Source organism: Lissotriton vulgaris, chromosome 12 (assembly GCF_964263255.1).
Source record: "Lissotriton vulgaris chromosome 12, aLisVul1.2, whole genome shotgun sequence".
Classification (NCBI taxonomy): Eukaryota; Metazoa; Chordata; class Amphibia; order Caudata; family Salamandridae; genus Lissotriton; species Lissotriton vulgaris.
In genome coordinates, this window is record NC_141700.1 from 78,935,773 (window position 1) to 78,949,828 (window position 14,056).

Below are 14,056 nucleotides of genomic sequence, written 5' to 3' on the forward strand. Positions count from 1 at the left end.
CACACACCTACACAGATAGATGCACCCGCACCTAAATCGAGCGCAGAGGGTTTATTCCCACACAGGGCAGCTCAGCCTTTCATCCAGCCTTCGCGCACAGGGAGACCCATTCTTCCTCGCCCACTATGCCCTGAATGTGAAGGGCTGTGGGCGAGGTCGGTGTTAAGACTAACACTGTTTCTGGGCTACGTGGGCCCCAGGGGGCCGAGGTGCAAATGGCTCAAAGGCCTGAGCAACACCTGGCCCCCAGGGAGGCCGATTCTTGCCAGCAATCACCCCTCCCCAGCACAGCCTCAGCGTGATTGCTTGGCAGGGCAGGGGGTGAAGGCGAGGCCCCAGCTCATAATCGCTGTACTGCGCACAGCGAGGCTGCTTTCATTTCTCTGTCTCTGTGCCCTCTGTGGGCCGGTTTTATTTTCTCCCCTTTCCTAGTCCACTCTCTGTGGACTGGGACAGGGGAGAAAAAACCGGCCCACAGAGGGCACAGAGACACCGGCCCTTCGGCCCATGCCCGAATGCCCGCCTTGCCAATCCGCCCCTGGTCTTTAGTCATGCAGATCAAGCTGTCCTGCGGCTGATAATGAAATAAACGTATCATGTCATACTGATGCATGCCATGTGACCTATCCCTAAGATGGAGATACTGAGGAGACGGGAGTGAGGGTGAATTACAGTCCTTGTCAGTGCTTAAGAGATGCTGATGTCAGTTGTATGCTTTAGCTGCTATCAATCATTCCAAAAGGGAAATCTTATATATAGAAATAATAGTCAATTATTTTAATGTATTGCAAACTACTGTTCATGCTACACTACTAATAATTTTTAAACTGTTCAAATATTGAATTTCATTTGCTGAATTCTGATTTCTTGGATTACGTTACTTTCTTTAGTATTGGGCACGTCTGTCTTTGGTATCTTCACAGCATTGTGAATTGTCATGAATGGGTGACAATCAAACTGCACTAGATATCACTGGCTGTGAAGTTGTCATAGATAGTAGTGGTCTGGTTACGAGAAGTGAAAAGAGAGAATTATCCATCTGTATATTAGAAAGAAAACTAGTACTTTACGCATCAATGGTAGGACATTTCCGAATTTGGAGTGGGGGCAGGTATGGTTGAAGTTTCCACAGGAGGATAAAACCGATTGATTTTGTAGACTAACACAATTATGACCCATTTTTAACATAATTTCTATGAAAACTACTCTTACCAGTTATTTCTAGACATCTCTGGTAAAGGGATTTCTGGCCTGAGAAAATTTCAATGTGCTCATAACAGAGGTGTTGAAATAGTTAAATAATTGTCTCACAAAACCAAGATTCTAAAATTATATAGGAAGCTTTTTGTCTCAATAATCGGTCCCTTTTACTGAGACTAAGGAACACTCAAGTGAAAAGACATATGGTTTGACCAACGAAATCCAACATGGTATGGATGTTTGGTGCCCCCCAGACCTCATAGCGGAAGCCCAAAGGGGAGGGGGCCCTGCTAGGGCCCCCAAAGTCCCTTTCCAACTGCCTTTCCATGGCATTTGGGCAGCCATAAAAAGGCGGTCGGAAAGGACATCTTAATCCCTACAGCAGTGCCTGCACAGGTACCACTCCGTTGTAGGGAATACGATTCGACCAACAGCCTGGCCCGTCAGAAGCGACGGTCGGTCTGTGCCACTGACCAATTCGGTCCGACCGACTGCATCATAATGTAGCGGTCAGACCGCTCTGATGGATGTCAGTTGGACAGCCACCGACAGCCTGTCGGTGGCGGTCCGACCAACATCGTGAGGCCCCTAGTTTCTAAAAAATGTATGGAAAAAAAACATTGGAGGTCAGTTGTGTGTAATCCGAGGGGGGCCTGCAAGAATGTCTAATATATTTTTATTATTATAATAGGAGTTTATAAAGCGCCTGGTGACGCCTCCCGGCGTGTCCCCGCGCTAAGGAGAGAGTGTTGCTTAGGTGGAGTGGCATCAGACAATAATTAGATAGTGAAGAGGTGTGTTTTTAGATGCTTCCTGAAGGATGTTTCACTTTTTTCCTGTCTGATGTTCATAGGGAGGGTGTTCCACTCCTTGGCTGCGAGAGTGCGAAAGGACCTGCCTCCAAGTCTGGCTTTTTTTGGGCACGTTGTTTTAAGCAGACCAGTTCCCTTAGAACGTAGGGATCTGATGGGTTCGTAGAGTGTATAGACTGGTCTGGTGAGCAATATAATGAGATATTAATTTAACTAGGGTCATCCTGTTAAGGAGAGAGAACTCAGAGGCAGTCACTTGCGCTCCAAGAAAGAAACAGGAAGGGAAGATGAATGTCTATCCTATGTGGATCATAGGAACACAGTCTGTGAGGGACTCAATAGTGCTACTAGATAGTACATCTGGTTAGAAAGAAGGGAGAAGGCTTAGTCTTCATAAAATAAATTGATAATCGATCGGCAAAATCCCAGAGGGACCTGAATTACGTTTACTGCCGTTTACTGTAGCGATGAGCCTTGCAGCGGGCTGAAACAAGGAAAGACCAGTGCTGGACTGGCCATAGAAAGCACAGGGTGTTTTCCCCGTGGGCTTAAAGGGTGGGGGCCTGTTTTGGATTGTCGGAGGCCAATTTTGGTACAAGGGGCCAGTTTTGCAGCTGTGCTGCACTATCAGCCCTCTGTACCAAAAGCAATAGCAGTGTATCCCACCAGCAGCCCCCCTGCAGCCAGTTCGAGTTCAATGCCAGGGCTGGTTTGCGTTCCCAGTTCGGCCCTGGGAAAGACAAATGGTTGCATAACTTACTGGGAGGGTCAGAGGGCATGTGGAAAGCTACTCACTTAAAGGTCAGTGGCATGCTGCCCCAGGAGGTCCAAATTTAGGTGATTAAGAAGGCAGAAATTGCATATCTTGAAGTGCTGCCAGGGAGGCTAGCAAATAAATGGACCTGAAAGGCACGGAGACACAGGGAGTTACAACCGGCTCATGAACGCGGTCTAATACGCGTAACTTGTGCTTTCATGTCTTACACAGTAAAACAAGAATTCTTAATCAAGCTAGCTCACCTTCTGGAGGACCCTTTTTAGAGGTCTTCTTGCACTCTTCGACTTTAGGGCTGGGGAACAGGTTCAAGTCTCCACATCATCTCAACATCCTTGGATTATGAGCAAATTACTATATCTCTCCGTGTCTAAAAAATAAATCTGACCTGGTGTAATGTAACTGGTGCTCATATAAGGCTCTGCAACCGTTTTGGGTAGAGTTTAAGCTGTATAAAAAAACTGCAAATAAATGCCATGCAGTTGGTAAACCAACTATCTAAAGTTTTGTTTTCTATCACATGTACCTTACTTCGACTGTCTATGTGAAGAAAATGTATAAATGTTGGGCTACTCTGGGGAGAAGCCAGAGTTTTATACTCAACAGCTTGGCGGGGGGTGCAGCTCTGTATTTCATTGTTGCTGTATCGCTATCTTTGCTAAATAAATGTTTCATACTTCAAAGTAGACTTGCAGCCACTTTATCTTCCACAACACAAGCTTATAAACAAAGAAATGTTAGAGACTTTGAGCAACTGTCCTACTCTTACAAGGGAGGAAGAGGAACACAAATATCCCACTCAAACAAAGAAGTCTAGGTAAATGTTAACATATATTTTTTGCGCACTCTATGATGAAGCTGGGGTAGCTCCTCCATTAGAGCGGAGGAGTGTGGCTCCACCAGCTAAAAAAGGCCCCCAAAAGCCCCAGAGATTAAAAATAAAATGGTAATAAAGTTAATAGATTACTATTTTATTGTTCATCCATCCCAAACCGTCAGGACGGTGCAGGGCTTGCTGAATGGCGGCAGCAGGTAGGGGGTGGACTGCCTTGACACTTCAGTTCAAATTGTGCATGTCCCTTTGGCCGGCCTACTTGCGAGGGCCAGCCAGACATGCACACTTTGAAACCTCTTTAACCCAGTTGTATTAAGACAGCTGGGTTAGACCAAGCACAGGCCTCCAGTGCCCTCTGCAGTGCCAAGAGAGGCCCCTCCCTCCAATCCTGGTGCTTCGCTCATGATGGTTGATAGCATGAGAACAGCACCAGGACTGGTTAAGGTAGTTGGCTGGGACCCACGCTAAACACCTGACTGCAGCAGGAGGACAACGTCCAGCAAGGAGGAGGACATGTTGTGCATGTACGGTAAGTTTATTTTTATAATTTTATTTGTGGCACAATAGAACAACTACCCACCACCCATTTGCCTGCCCCACCACTTCCTGTAGATGCTACCTTTTTAGGTCGAGCTGGACTAGCATCCGTAGGATGCTCCAGTCCAGTTCGAGAACTATAGTCATCGACTTCAGGGGGATTAGGAGGACAAGAGGGTGCCACGCGCTTTAGCCTGTGGATTTGACCTCGTGCACGCGCACGTCGGCTCCGTCCACATTCACCGTGCACATCCCCACACATACACACATGCATGCGCATACACACAGACAGACACTCGCTCACACACACTCTCCCCCCCCCCGCAGTCATCACACACGCATACACACACGCATACACACAGACTCCAAGACACATACACACACGCACGCACGCTCACACACATACAGAGCCCCCCGCCGCCCCACTCACACACACATGCCCCCCGCCCTCGCAGCTCAGCAAAGGCCCCCACTCACCGGTACTCGTCTCCAGGCGAGGGCTCGTTGCAGGCGGCGGCGGTCTCATCCTTCTGTGCGTGCGAGGCTCTCACCTCACGGGAGCCCGCCCGGGCTTCCGGTGTGTCTCCACGTCCCGCCCCCGGCCTGCCTGACTTCCGCCCGGGACATAATAACAACTACGTTTGAAGGAGCGCGCTTTAATGATTCATCCACTGCTCCGTAGGCGTAGATGTGTTTTATTTATTTTCAAGATGATGACTCGCAGGTACCTATATTGTCCCTCTTTTCTGCCCACTGTCCAGGTTCCTAGGATAGCCAGTCTCTTTCCCAGGATGGCTGTCTCACCGCCATTTGCCTCCATTCAGACCGCGTCCCTGCTCGGCTCCCATCCCTTTGAAGCAGCCATGTTAGGGGTGGCGAAATCAGATTTAAAAGGACAGCAAACTCACCATGCAACGTTTTTGACAGGAGTCGAGTGTAATTTTTTGCTTTTCATTTTCCTTATATACTTTGATGGAAGGCAAGGCTCCCTCCATTTTGCTAATGCCATATTATCCTCCCTCGCTGCTCTTCCGACATTACCCTAAGTAAAAATCACGGTTGGGTTTGAGGAAGCAAAACGCAGTGACATAATGTTTGCACAACATGCAAACCCGCATTAGGTTATTAACTATAAAATAAACTATACTTAAGGCCCTGAAAGATTCCTAGAGCTTTAACAACACTCCTTTTCTCTATAGTGGCGTTTTTACTGCTAGCCTTCCCTTTGGAAAGATCTCAATTTATTATTCACTGAAACTACGACCCTCCCCCCAGCCCCGTACTTGCAGGATTCTTAACGGTACCACCCCATCATCAGTGCTATTTAACCCTGTGCATGACATCTCTGTGAGCTTTCACCTCACTGTCACCTCTCACTGTGTTGTAGTTCACTATTTGTGTGGATTACACCCATCTGTTATTAATTGCCTCTTTGCAGGCCTGCCTCACAAGAATACACCAGTGGATTTCTTCTGCTTTTCAGAAACTAGAATTCCCTCACTTAAACCGTGGCTCATTGGTGCTTCTTCTAGTGCCTCAAGCCACTCTAAATCTCAGCCTCCGTGTCCAGAGCGGCATAGTAAAGGTGCATTAAATATGCTTTTTGGAAAAAACAAGAAAGATTAATGTTTTCATACCACAGAATAGGTTTTGTTTGCCATGTCATGCATGCATTAGTACTTTCAGACATTAGTGGGGACAGTACTAATATCTAGTTATTTCACCTCTTATTTTGCTTAAAGGCCATCGCACTTCATTATTATTAGGGTAAAGGAAATCTGACAGCATTACCCTTTGGCTGGCCACATGCTTATCCCATGGCTACCAACAATGATCATATAATATACTACCTATGCTGCACCACATTCAAACGGCTCATATGCATACAAGAAGATCTTAAAATAGCCCCTGGGTCCGCATTTACCCAATTTACCTCGCCCTCCCTCTATCTATCTATCTATCTATCGCCCTCTATCTATCGCCCTCCCTCTATCTATCTATCGCCCTCCCTCTATCTATCTATCGCCCTCACTCTATCTATCGCCCTCACTCTATCTATCTATCGCCCTCACTCTATCTATCTATCGCCCTCACTCTATCTATCTATCGCCCTCACTCTATCTATCTATCGCCCTCACTCTATCTATCTATCGCCCTCACTCTATCTATATCGCCCTCACTCTATCTATCTATCGCCCTCCCTCTATCTATCGCCCTCCCTCTATCTATCGCCCTCCCTCTATCTATCGCCCTCCCTCTATCTATCGCCCTCCCTCTATCTATCGCCCTCCCTCTATCTATCGCCCTCCCTCTATCTATCGCCCTCCCTCTATCTATCGCCCTCCCTCTATCTATCGCCCTCCCTCTATCTATCGCCCTCCCTCTACTTTTATTTAAGTATTAATTTTTTTAAAACATTAAAAGCCATTGTTATTTGTAATATCAATACATTTAAGTCACGTAAATACAACACATATTGCATTACAAATGCTATAGGTGTCACATTTGCAAAAGTTAAAAGTATTGGCATTGTAAATGACAAAGTTATTAATTTCGCGACTTTCAAAACCAACACATAAATAAAAAATTTGTCATTTACAATACCAATAGCTCAAACTTTCCTAATGCGAGACCTATTGCATTGCAAATGCTTGTTTATAACTAAAGTTGAACAAATCTACCAGTCTCTAGGAGGACCTAATGTTACGAGCCTGGCTCCGTCTAGTCCTGCTCTAGCTGCCTCTGTAGCAGAGCATTCTCTGCTAAAATTAGAGAGGTGGGCTCCTTTGGACATTGGTTCGCTCACAAAAATCTTAGCGAGAGTTAAATCTGGTTCTCCGTACGACCCTCTTCCAGCTGCAGTGCTCTTAGAAATGGAACAGCCTGCTTTAAGAATCGTTATGGATCTACTGAATGCCTCTCTTAGCGAGGCTGAGATGCCAGCCGTCTGGAAACATGCAATGGTCCTACCTTTGCTGAAGAAGTCAAATGCGGACCCTGCTATGCCGACGAATTTTAGTCCGATTTCCCTGCTCCTGATGTTTTCCAAAGTCTTGGAGAAACATGTAAACGCCCTATCTAGGTTTGTGGAATCCTCTAACTTTCTGCACACTTCACAATCAGGCTTTAGAGCAGGGTTCTCAACTGAGACTACACTGCTGGGCGTAATGGAGATGCTTCGCCATCGGCTGGACGCAGGTGATATAGTGGCCCTTATACTACTAGACTTAAGCGCTGCGTTCAATACGGTCTCTCACACCGTATTAATAAAGTCTTTACAGGTATTGGGCATCTCTGGATCGGCGCTTGGCTGGCTGTCTTCCTTTTTATCGGAACGAACATTCCAGGTCTTTTCCACTAGGGCCACCTCAAAGTCTTACACATCACAGTATGGGGTGCCACAGGGCTCAATTTTGAGTCCACTCTTCTTTAACATCTATGTGCAACCCCTGGCAGTGATTGCTGAGGAAGCAGGGTTGGCACTTTTTTCATACGCCGATGATACTCAAATCATCTTTTCTCTATCGGCTGATAAGAGACTGGGTCCTTCTGTTCTGCAATTGGGCTTACGCAACATCGCATCGTGGATGCAATTGAATTTGCTCAAGCTCATTGGAGAAAAGACAGAAGTGCTGATTTTTGACAAAAACTCTGAACATTGGGGCCCTCAACATTGTCATGGGGAAATGGGGCCCTTGCCTAAGCCTTCCTCTCAGGTCCGCAATCTAGGCTTTATTATGGACAATAAATTGTCAATGAAACAACAGGCAGTACAAACTACAGCCACCTGCTTTACCATCCTAAATTTGTTAAAATAAATAATTTGGATGCTCCCTGTTGATTCCCAAAGGACGGTAGTCCAGGCACTCATAACATCTCGCTTTGACTATGGTAACATCCTTTTTCTGGGTTCAAACAGGGATGTGCAGCGTAAGTTTCAGGTGGTGCAGAACTCTGCTGCCAGATTGCTGTATGGACTTCAGAGAATGTCCAGCACGGCTAATGCCTTGAGAGAATTACATTGGCTCAAGGTGTAACAGCGCACGAAACTTAAGGCCCTGTGCTATATGTTCAGAATTAAGATTTGGTCAGCTCCTAAATACCTACAAGATCTGGTTCGCCCTTACCTTCCTTCTCGCCCGCTTCGCTCCTCCTTAGAAGAGAAATTCGAAATTCCCAGGATCAAATTAATGAGAATGGGAGGGCGCTCCTTTTCTCTTCTTGGACCAACTTTGTGGAATTCCTTACCAGATGTGCTGCGGAAGGAGAAGCTGTACCCCAATTTTCGCAAGCAATAAAAAACTTGGCTTTTTACTCAACAATTCTAATTTCAAATTTCCAGAGTCTCTCATTGTGGCCTGCGCTCGGAAACCCTAGTTGGGCAGCTGTGCGCATTAGAAAAATAAATTAACATAACATGCCAGCAGCCACTGCAATGATGACCGGTCTCATTTAATGTTTTTATGTGCATTCATTTTAGAATAAGAGTCTAACACTGGTATTTTTACTGTTGGTAATACAGGTATAACTGCAGAATACTCCCTCCCTTCTTCATTAAGAACTTGCACCTGGAACACAATGCGGTGGTTTGAATCTCACTTTCATAAATATTTTCCAGACAGGGGATGTGGATCCTACCTTTCAGATTTATGGACCAGTTTGGATTGATTCGCTTTCTTTTGGTTTTTTTCTGGTTGTTTATCAGACACAGCCTTTGTGCAAGGTGATGACTTTCACAGCCAGTAGCAATGATCCTGGCTCCAAGCAAGAGTGTTGATCCGTTTCAGTAAAAAACAGTGTCTCAGACACAGGACAAAAAAGCCTGGTCAAACTAATGTTTCAAAAAACACTGTATGCTGCCACAACCTCTTTATGTGAGAAACTCATGGCATTCTCTTGTGAATTACTTCTCAAGAGTCACTCATGTAGACCACAATCGTATACTGAAGAGAAGCCTTGTGCGCAATTCTACAAGCCAATTTAACCCTTCGGAACTAGGTGAGGATCTCAGCAAAGGTCTAGAAACTGCCACTTCAGGACTAATTTCAACATTTGGCAGCAATAAGTAAACGAAGAGGCACTCATTTGATTTCTTTTACACTCTTAAAAATGAGCCAGAAGGGCAAAATGCTGACTTTAATGACATCTTTTGCAGCATAACACACAAGATGATGGATGGATTGTTGCACAATGGCAAAACATTCACCCCCAGTCACAGATCTGGGTTTAATCCATCGTTATTTTGCTCACCAAGCCACCCCAGTTCAGACATGGCCATATGCAAATCAGCCTTGACCCTGTGCTTCATGGGACCAGTCCGGGCCGAACTGCCAAGGCATGTCTTCCCTGGACCGGAATCAAGCATCCTAGGACCGGTTTCTGGCTATCAGCCGTCTTCAGCCAGGATCTTTTGCAGCATGGCCACGTCATCTCTGCTTCTAGGTCTCAAGTTAAGATATTTTTCTCTCAAATTGAAAGGCATCGAGGTTGTGGAGGTTGCCAGCATAATTCACAATACATTATTATCCAGTGGGAGACGATGCTTAATGATGTAAAACAAACCAGCCCTTGTTTTGCTAAGACCTTTCACACTGAACGCCAGCTCGCGCCTCCAAACAATCCATGACCTGGGGGCTAGCATAACAGGCAGTTACAGGGCCCAAAAGGACAATGGCTACTTTGTTGCTTTAGCACAATTTCAAGACTCGATATAATCTCTCTAAGGCTACATATGTCTGGTGGTCTGTGTTAGTCCTATACAGTCCATGTAATATCTCCTCAATGAAAAATCCATCTGTTCTTTTATTTTAGATCCCACCTGTTTGTATACATAAAATTATAAAAACCAATTACACAAAAAAAAAAACATTCTTAAAATCAATTTCCGGCTCATAGGAGGCAAGTATTTATATTACAAACTAAAAACGGGAGAACGCCCCGGTTGCTGCCATTTTGCGAAATGCAATGCACATTTCAGGACACGTGCAAAAAGCACGCCTACTAGTCTCGGGCCGCACTACACCCTATGTCAAATGTAACCAGATCTTTTCAGCCAATCAAAACACGGTGATTCATCCCGTCACCAAGTGACGTCCCGCCGCGCGCGCCACCTGAGCGCGTGCTCGGAGAGGTTACTGCAGGACACTTGGCCGCCCCCATGCAGTAGCGCCGAGGGAGACAGGAGTAAATGATAGGCTGGGAATAAAACAGAGGCAGCCGCTCTCGGCCCCTCTCGGAGCATCAAGAGGCGCCTATGTATATTCAAATTTCAGTCTGCGTTCCACCATCATAGAAAACGCACGCTTTTAAAATAAGGCTCTTCAAATGATAAAATAGGCCTCGGCTGCGATCAGTAGTGCAGCATAAAGAGCATCTCCATCACATTAAAGACATTACATCAGCCAGGCGGTAGTCTGGACACTATCATCTCTTGTATGCATATAGGTAAATATTTATTCTGATGCAATACTGGGAGAGGCTGCAGTGTGCTCTGCAGGGAATAGCAGGTTGGCAAGCACCGCATCTCCTATAGGGAGTGCAGCTGTGGTTTGTTTTATGTGTTTCCAACAGACACTACTGTGCATAAAACGGAGAAGTGTTGAAGCCGGTTTCCACCCACCTGCCAGGCCCCGGGGGAGGGCTTGTCATCTGAGTGATGATGCAGGCGGAAGGCAGGAAGGAAGCGCATAGGGCGGGGGTGGGGTGCGGTGTGATTATGCGTTGCAATTCTGGGAAATTAAACCGGATGCTAGATGAAATCACAATTTCATACACGAGTAATACCTGCACAGATATTTCCAGAAACAATTAGCAATATTGAAGCCAACATTACAATTCTTTTCACGATTTGGGTTTGACTTTATGCTTAAGGATTTTCCAAATTCCAAGTATTGTTGTTACCTGTATTGGCGTACAGGTAAGGATGGTAACATATAAGTCAGATGGCAACCCTGATAACCAACCTCAATGTGGAAACAGGCCACATTTGGACACACAAATCAAGCTGAGGGTGACAGTGACATGTGGAGAAGTACTGGGAGGAGAATGACAGTAAGGTGGACAAATATAGACCAGACAAGCAACTCTACCTCAAGATCAACCAAAGCAGCAATGGAAAGTGAAAGGGGAGGGGAATGGTGAGATTTAGTGTAGTTGATTTTCCGCCACGGGATCTTCGGAGTATATTGCACGCACCTGTAAAACAATATGCTAAGATATAATTTCCTATTTATAAGGTTCCAGATTCTTAAAACTCAACACACTGACGTGGCTGTTGGAAGGGATTAGCAACAGAAGCTTATCTAAGGAGAATTTTAAATTGGTTTGATATGGAATATTTATCACATGCCAAGCTTGTCAAACCACAAAAATCTCCTCAGTGTAAAAGCATAGAGAAAATTGACAGCAACTGTGAAAAGAGGGTAGTGAAAGCTAACATGGGAAAAGTTAGTTGGAATGTTGGTGTGAAGGAAAAAAATACCATAAAAGACAAACCACGCGCTGAAAATGGTTATTTGAACAGAAAGTATTAATATCCTATGAGACATACCCCTCTGGATGGTGTCCTCACATATGGAATGGAGGGGGACAGAAGGTTGTGCCTCAGAGGCCTGAAACTGTCAGCACACGTGGGTGACGTTGTCAAATACATTTTGCATAAGAGCATCATTTAAAAAAATATATATATTTTACAATTCTACACTGTGGGGCCTCATTAATGGGCCTTCATGTTGAAATACCCTTAAAATGAGTCATAAGTCAACGAGCTTGTTTCAGTGTCAGATCTGAAAGTAGATCAGAGAGAGACATCTGTTTATCAATGAAAAGTGTGTTTTATATCAGAAAGATAAAGACTTGTGTGTGACACTCTACAAAGGCCAATGGGGGCTCAGAAAGGTTACCAGTGAAGGATACTATGCTCAAACTTGTGGCCCTCACCCCAGGGGGTAATACGTTAATATGAGAATGAAGCCCACATTCAATGAGAGATATTTATGGAGGGAATAATGTGAGCAATGGCCAGTTGCACCGGATCACAATGGTCGCGATAATGGTTGATTTCAGATCTGCTGGACCTAAGATTGTTAGAAAAGGTTGTGTCAGAGACTCTGTAGCAGGAACATTTACATTGCCTCTCTTAAGCGTTCCTAAAAATACGCCTAACCCTTAAATCAAATTTCATTTATTCCGCTAGTGCAGCTCTACTGCATACCAGAAAAGATATAATTTTGTAATTGCAATGATATCCCTTCATACATCAACCAATATATACACTTCAAAGAACACTGCGCTGTTCACCTATCTTTAAAAGTCATTCGACCGACACGCTTTGGTGCAAACAGCGCACCTGTCCCTTAGTAACAATATACCAAGCGCCTAACAAATGCCATGAAAACCACCTTGAACAATGTAACTTGAGTAAACGCCCCTTTGGTGAGTGGGGAGGTAGTTTGAAATGAAGAGACAGGGTTTTAAATGCTTTGAGTGCTGGAAGATGAGAAAAAAAGATCTAAAAAGACATGTTTTTTACTGTTAGTTGTATCAACAACTCACCAATAGTCAACCTGTATGACTATTGTTTAAATTAGCAAAGTTACACGAACCCCTTACAATAATATTTGTGGAAATGCATACACTCTCTCTATCGCTGATAAAATGGGTACGTTTTCTGTGAGAAAAAAATAGCCTGGTGAATGGAATTATTTATGTGTGCGAGTAAAACGAACCGGGGGGGTTTGAATGGCAGATAAGCGAGTTCACGTGTTAGAAAACCGGCTACAGAGCTGTATATACCCTGGCAAGTTTAAAACCCCCATTATCTTTCTGAAATCAATACTCTGTATGACAAATTTGATTCGACGATTATAACAGTGCCAGTATGAATAGTGTATATTCCAATCCACCCGGATGAGAAGGCTATGCACAACATAACCATTAAAATTACTGAATTTAGCCCCCTCTGGTCAGGCTATGTAGTAATAAATTGCCTTACTACCAGAATGGCAGTTTTTCTTACCGTGAATTGATTTGAACCGGCTGTGAGAGGCTGTTGGGTCTCGCGCTCCGCCGCACGCGCTCTCCCCTTCACGCTGCTGCAACTGACTGAAGGTTGGAGTCTCGCGCCACTCCCGTAGACGCCTTGCCGGCTCGTGAACGTGCCTTTGTCAGGCCGTTTAAAGGAAGCGCGCGGCAGTCAGTTGTAAAACGACGAGCACGGGAAAAAGAATGCGCATGCACCAGATATGTCCCGAGCGGAGGCCCTTTCGGAGTCAGGAAATTGTAGGCGTTAGAGCGTGAAAGGGAAGGGCTTTTGCCTGACTCTAAGATGGTTCTCACCCCCTAGGCGGTTTAAATCATCGCCAAGAGTGTGGTTTCTGTCAGTACTCAAGTGACAAGTAGGAGGGGAAGGGGGCGCGCCGACGTTTATATTTTCCGATATGACGTAAGATAGACACGTTATCCTTCCTTTACTGTTCCGCCCCAGTCACGCTGTTATTTACATGTGGGCCACGAGGAGCCAATGAGGGTCTTGAGCGAGAAACACACCACCAAAGCCGAGCCTCCGCCGCTTTGGCCACGCCCATTCAAGCTACCTCCGGTCATTGAACCCTTGAGTTAAGTCTGGTCATTGAAGAGAAACAAGCACTGGTAAAACAAAGCCCAGATTCAGCTGGTAGCAGGCCAGCAGCCTCAGGGCTTTGTGTGCAGACATATGCAATAAACGTAAAACCGTACACACATATAAAAGCGAAGAAGTGGCTCAGCTGCCAAGGTACAGCAGCTAATGAAAAGTCTGTTTTATATATTTACGTATTTTTTATGATGCTATGGACAATATGAGGCTGGTGAGCTTTATGCCAGACCAAAAATGGGTCTGAAATAATGTCATTTCTATGC

General features: G+C 45.2%; 1 protein-coding gene across 1 annotated transcript in view; it reads right to left on the minus strand.

The window, feature by feature from the left end:
- The window catches only part of ACSBG2 (acyl-CoA synthetase bubblegum family member 2), a 91,451-nt gene extending 77,895 nt beyond the window's left edge, over positions 1-13,556 (minus strand). Inside the window, exon 1 of the mRNA XM_086947226.1 lies at positions 13,176-13,556. The gene's annotated coding sequence lies outside the window, so the exon portion shown is untranslated. The remainder of the gene's footprint in view (positions 1-13,175) is intronic.
- Positions 13,557-14,056: the final 500 nt, after the last annotated feature.